Source organism: Haemaphysalis longicornis, unplaced genomic scaffold, assembly GCF_048455015.1.
Source record: "Haemaphysalis longicornis isolate Haplotype H1 unplaced genomic scaffold, Haemaphysalis longicornis Haplotype H1 scaffold_13, whole genome shotgun sequence".
Classification (NCBI taxonomy): domain Eukaryota; kingdom Metazoa; phylum Arthropoda; class Arachnida; order Ixodida; family Ixodidae; genus Haemaphysalis; species Haemaphysalis longicornis.
Window position 1 is genome coordinate 54,145,927 of NW_027526233.1, and position 6,726 is coordinate 54,152,652.

General features: G+C 43.8%; 1 non-coding gene across 1 annotated transcript; it reads right to left on the bottom strand.

Annotated features, from left to right (window-relative positions):
- Positions 1–346: 346 nt before the first annotated feature.
- Trnat-ugu (transfer RNA threonine (anticodon UGU)) lies at positions 347–418 on the bottom strand. The gene has a single exon. It is a non-coding gene; the product is annotated as a tRNA-Thr (tRNA).
- Between the last annotated feature and the right edge of the window lie 6,308 nt (positions 419–6,726).

Consider the following 6,726-nt stretch of genomic DNA (forward strand, 5'->3'; position numbering starts at 1 on the left):
ATGTGACGCTTGAGGGTGGTAGCCAGCGCCACTCTGACTACACGGGGAGAAGGGGACCTTCTTTTTAACCCCCGGGGCGTGACTCGAACGTCTACAGCCTGGCATGAGCGGGTTACTGGCGGGAAGCCCTCTTATTCTCCCTAGGCATCAAGGCTGCCAGAACCGAGACCCTCGCTATGCTTTCGCAGAATAATGTAGTAACGAAATGAGGGGCTCGTTGAGGAAATACAGAAAGATAGGTCAGCCGCCTACAACGCCAAAGGAGGCATAGGGGTGTTTTCACTATGGTTAAGTAGGTAAACATTTTTTTTAAATTATACAGAACAAAGAGAGAAAGAAAAACACGTGCCCAGAGTGGGGACCGAACCCACGCCTTTCGATTACATGTCGAATGCCTTACCAATTCGGCTATCTGGGCGACTGTTTTATCCTTGACTTTCTGGGCTATTTATATTTAATACAAGTGTATCTGACGCTTGAGGGTGGTAGCCAGCGCCACTCTGACTACACGGGGAGAAGGGGACCTTCTTTTTAACCCCCGGGGCGTAACTAGAATGTCTACAGCCTGTCATGAGCGGGTTACTGGCGGGAAGCCCTCTTATGCTACCTAGGCATCAAGGCTGCCAGAACCGAGACCCTCGCTAGGCTTTCGCAGAATAATATAGTAAGGAAATGAGGGGCTCTTTGAGCAAATACAGAAAGATAGGTCAGCCGTCTACAACGCCAAAGGAGGCATAGGGGTGTTTTCACTATGGTTAATTAAGTAAACATTGTTTCTGGCATTGGCACTGTTACCGAAAACCTCTCGCGCTATGTGGATAATCTCATTTGCGACATTCCGCCCAGCTTTCCCTCCTTCATTAAGAATACCAATGACTTTCTCTCAGACATCTCAAAAATCGAAATTCCTGATAACTGCCTTCTAGTCACCCTTGATGTTGCGTCACTGTATACTAACATCCCCCATGAAGATGGCATCGCCGCTGTATCCCTTGCGTATGAGCAGTCATCGTGCGACAAACCTATCGATTCTTCTGCTCTCCAAACATTCCTTAGGCTTATTCTTGAACTTAACAATTTTGAGTTCGACGGAGTTCATTACGTGCAAGTCAGCGGAACGTCAATGGGAACTCGAATCGGACCTAACTACGCTAATATCTTCATGGCTCACCTCGAATCAAACTTTCTTGACACCCAAAATTTAAAGCCAATGTACTATAAAAGGTATATTGATGACATATTCATGATCTGGCAACACGGTGAGGCGGAGCTCCTCACCTTCATTGAGGCATTTAACCTAGCCCATCCTAGTATTTCCCTTGCTCATTCCTATTCGGAACACAGTGTAAACTTTCTGGACGTCACCGTTACTACCTTCCAGGTCGGCTTCAAACTAAACTGTATAGAAAACCGACAGACACGCGGAAGTATTTGCACTTCCGAAGTAGCCATGTCAGACACTGCAAGACAGCAATACCTTACAGCCAAGCCTACAAATTTAGGAGAATTTGCTCAAACCAAGCCGACTTTGACTCAAACTGTCGAGAACTCAAGACCGCCCTCCTGAATAAAAAATACCCGGAAAACGTTTTCGACGACGCTATTGTGCGAGCCAACCAATTACACCGTAACGTGATCTGTAAGAAAAAATCCCCGAACGGGAACCCGCAAACTAACTTAGTTTTAACCCACTCATCCTCCGCTCCAAGAGTGTCAACCATACTAAAAAAACATCACAATATCCTAATGCACAGTGACCGCTTAAAAAGCTAATTCCCCGAACCACCACGCGTTGTCTACCGGCGTAATAAGAATTTAGGTGACTTTCTTACTAACTCTCGTATCAACCGACCGGCAACTACTGGCTGCATGGCCTGTAATAAACCCCGATGTAAAGTATGCCCACACATGTCCACTACACAGCGCGCCACCAGCACGGCGTCAGACTACTACGTAAATATAAAAGGTAACTTTAACTGTGACTCCGCTAATGTCGTATCCTTCTAGAGTGCACTGTTTGTAGGCAAAAATATATCGGCCAATCTGAAACGCCCTTCCGAATACGGTTCAATAATCACCGCTCTCATGCAAAAAGCTGCCCTTATTTGCCCCTGTCAAGACATGTGAACAGTCCCAGGCATGCATTTGAACATCTTAAAGGAACGATTTTAGAATCCGCCTTCAAAACGCACCACGACCGCGAGGTTCGGGAATCTTATCTCATTTATAAGTTTGGGTCAGCCGCACTTGCGATTAATGAAAGTTACAGAAAACTAACGTGCTTATCCCTCGATTAAAAATGGCGGCTTTATAATTTTTATAACTATGTTCATTATTCCTACCCTTGAGTTCACTATCAGAATTCGCAGTAACTCTCCTAATGCAGCAGCTTTATTAGCCTAATGCGGCTCAACAATGCCATTTGTCCTGGGGAAGGAGGCGTCGTTCCCACCAGCACTTAAGAATGTTTAACCTTTTGTGAACTATTCATGTTCAGCCCTTTGCGACCCTACCTATTTCCTGTTCAGTTGCTAGCTTCTGTGAAATGCTCTTTTGTGCCCCGTATCCTCTTCATCCGCGGGGGGCACACCCATCTTCGCTTCCGCCCCAACCAGTCTCCCCAGCCACTGAATACCTACCTGTATACTCTTCCCTTTCTTTTGAAACCGCGGTTGTCCAGTTTCCTCTATTGTCTGAACTTGGAGCCCACGCGGCATACGTTGACCAGTCATTGTGCAACCTTGAACGCTGCTTCGTTAACACGACCCGTTTCTCTCTCTCGCTCCCCCCCCCCTTTTTTTGTTTGTTGTTGTTGTAACATAGGCGTAGACCGACTGTATGCATACTCTCCATTTCCGAAACATTTTCCGCTCCTTCTCACAGTTTTCTGCAAAGCCATATAAGAAATGTGTTCTAAATGTTTGCGACAGCAAAATCATGTAACTGTACTCTGATGAAGGCAAGTCCCATTGCCGCTACGTAAGTACACCTTGTTTGTTATTGTTCTTGCTGTGTATCCGACTCTTTACTTATATATATATATATATATATAGAGAGAGAGAGAAAGAGAGAGAAAGAGAGAGAGAGCGAGAGAGAGAGAGGAAATGCTCCGACCAAATTTATGCAGTCATCTTCGTTAATGCAATAGATGGTCAATCGTTAATACAACAATATTACCAGCCTCACCGAGAGCACGTCCTTTTTTAACGTGTGTTTATATTTCAACCTTATACAGCTAATTATTACACCAACCCGCATTACGTTAGCTTCTTCCACTGTTTTAGATCTGGTGCTAACCACGCATCCTGTGCAAGTTAAGTCCCTTTGCGTTATACCGAGCGTGAGTGACCGTTCGGCTGTTCACTTTAACTTGACGAAAACAGTCGAAAAAACTGAAAGTACACATTTTTTTAGGAACTACAAAAGAGCTGACTCTGCATCAATTAATAATGAGCTTCAGGGTTTCCTGGGCGATTACTTTTGACATTTTGCGGAGAGCTTTGTCCAAGAAAACTAGTATTTGTTTAAATGCAATTAACAAGAGCTTACTATCCGTTACATCCCGCTCCGCAGAATTAGGCACAATACAAAATCACCCTGGTACACGCCCACGTTAAAACGACTCAATAAGAAAAAACAGATCTTTCGACAAGCAAAACAAACAGCGCTGAAAGATGGTCAGCTTATCTAATTGTAGCTGACGAATACGCATCCGCACTATCTTCCGCAAAAGAAAATTACTATCAAGGAACCCTTCCTTCACTTCTCGCCACTAACCCGCGGAAGTTTTGGCAGACCATCAGGGGAAATGAAAACACGACGCTAGAGTTAAACCAAGCTAATACCCGTGTACCCAAAGACAAGTGTTGTGCCATTTTAAGTTCTGTGTTCTAATATCCGTCTGTTAACACACCCGCCGTTTCTTTTCCTGTTTTGCCAGCAGCGAATTTTTTTCCAATGGGACCTATCATATTTGTCTGTGTGGGCATACAAAGAATATTCGAAAACATAAAATTATCCACATCTCGGGGTGAGGACGGCATTTGTGCAAAGTTTCTAAATATAATACCTCTGGTATTTTTTGTAAGCTTTTTACGCAGTCCATGGAAACTCATTGCCTCCCCGGCGACTAGAAAGTGGGAAAGGTGGTTCCTCTTCCGAAATCAGGTAACTCTCATGACCCCACCAACTACAGGCCTATATCATTGAACAGTCTACCATGCAAGCTCACGGAACGCGTCATTTATTCCCACGTCGGCACTTTTCTAGAAGATAACTGCTTTTTCAGCAATCATCATCATGGATTCCACAAAAGCTATTCATGTTTAGCCCAGCTTCTCTGCTTTACTAAAGACCTATTACTTGCTCTTGACGCTTCTTCTATTGTTGACTGTATTCTTCCTGACTTTGGCAAAGCGTTTGACACCGTATGCCATAAACTACTATTGTTGAAATTAAGGAAACGTAATCTTTATACTAGCATTATAAAATGGATCAAATTTTTTCTCACAGATCACTCCCAATTTGTAACTGCTAATTAATGCAACTCCCTTCCTCACCCGTAACTTCTGGCGTCCCGCAATGATCCGTTCTTGGGCCGTTACTGTTCCTAATCTACAACATTGACCTACCTAACAACACTTCCTCTAGCATAAAGTTGTTTGCTGATGGCTGTGTGATCTATCGTTAAAATAAAAACCCTCCTGACCAACTTACTCTGCAGTTTGACCGTGATAACTTTTCTTCTTGGTGTTATACTTGGCTTATAAACCTTAACACTTCTAAATGTAAGATTATAAGAGTTTCACGTGGAACCTGCGATATTTTCTTCTGACTATTACTGAGTAATTTTTCTCTAAGCAAAGTAACATCGTACAAATATCTTGGTATTAAATTTTCTGACTACCTTTCCTGGCAGGCTGAAATTGAAAATATTAAAAATAATGCTAACCGTACGCTCAGCTATTTACGACGCAACGTCTCTCTTGCACCGATGCAGTTGAAACTTCTTTATAAAACGTTCGTGAGGCCTAAGCTCAAATATTCGTCATCTGTATGGGATCCACAGGTAAACATTCATATCATAAGCTTAGAATCCATTCAAAATCGCACCGCACGCTTCATTTTGTCAAATCACTCCCGTATGGCAAGCGTAACTCACATGAAATCAACTTTTATTCTACCCAGCTCATCACATCACGCAAAAATTGATGCCTGTGCCTCTTCCACAACATTTATCATTCTGTGCCTTCGCTAAGTAACCCGCTATTTTCGCCGCCATCCTATATTTCATACCGCAACGATCACCACTTCAAAGTTGGAATACCATGCAACCGGACGATTCTTCATTATAACTCATTCGTGCCCACTACAAGCTCGGCTTGGAACCACCTACCTGCTTCCATAGCAGCAATCATCGACACGACTAACTTCACCATGAGTATACACGCGTACCCGTTTTGATGAGGCTCCATTTTGTTCTATTGTTTGTAAAACGTTTTTCACCACTGCTCTCTGTAATGCATTGTCTTGAGAGTAAATAAATAAATAAAGATAAATAAATGGTCCCTACGTGTCCGTGTTGCGGCACCTTAGTTGATATTTGTTATTTATATAAATGCAGTACCCCAGATTTCGCCGGAGGAATAAATGTCCAGGTAGCTCATCGAAAGAGAAGATGTCAGAACAATGGCCAAGATAATTCAGGATTAGACCAACTATGTTGGCTGATGAGGTGAGTTGTTTTGGGGGCTCAAAGATTACTTGTGCTCCCGAGAAACCAACGAAACTCTTGAACTTGGAAAGGGCTGGCATATTGCCCTCAACACTTGTCGAAATTCCCCGCTAGCAGTTCTATTACCATCGGAGCTACGTAGGCTTTTACTTCCGCCGTCCAGCATTCCCATACAAAAATACGAAGAAAAATACTGAGCGCACATGATCGTAGGCGCTGTGAGTGGTGCCCGGCGTTGGACAGCTGGACTTTCGTGAATACCCTGCCCAGCGTTTGTGAAGTGATCTCCCGCGCGCTAGTCTAGCGCATGCTAACGTGGTTCACTTTCGAGAGATGTGAAACCCTGCAAACAAAAGGATACGGGCCGGCCAGTCATGGACGACTTTCAGCGCCAAGGTCGTAAATGTGTGGTTCAACAACCGTGTCTCCTACGAAGGGAGAGTGACCACCACTCTGCTGTTTCTCCTGCCTGCACCACAAGTGCAAGCAGCGCCACTGTTCTTTGAAGTAGTTTCCCAAATACTGCATTTAGGTTTCTTTTTATAACAAGCAGCACACGACTACGGGTGGAATGCTCCCGATCAGAGAATAAAAGTTAGACTCGGAATTGCTCACAAGAATTATAATATCAGGAGTAGTACCGTCGAGCCAAGCTTTAGTTTCCGCTATTGCAAATGGCAAACAAAAATCAATTACTGGTGAAACAGCCATGTTTTTTCACATAATACTCATATTACTAAACGAAAATCTTAATTTCATGAAAAAACCACTTTGCCGACTGAACCATTAGGGTAGGTTAGTTGAAGGATGCAAACAACACCGTATCCTGCACGTCGTTGGGTCTGGCAGGGTCTCTTTTCCTTCAGTTGGCCCAAGAATTTTAGATTGTCGTACGCGAAGACGCAGTCTTCAGGCATCGGTGTCAACTGCAACGTATAAATGCCATGGACTGTTGGCATCGAGTTTGATAGCATCGAGTGCTCATTACCATT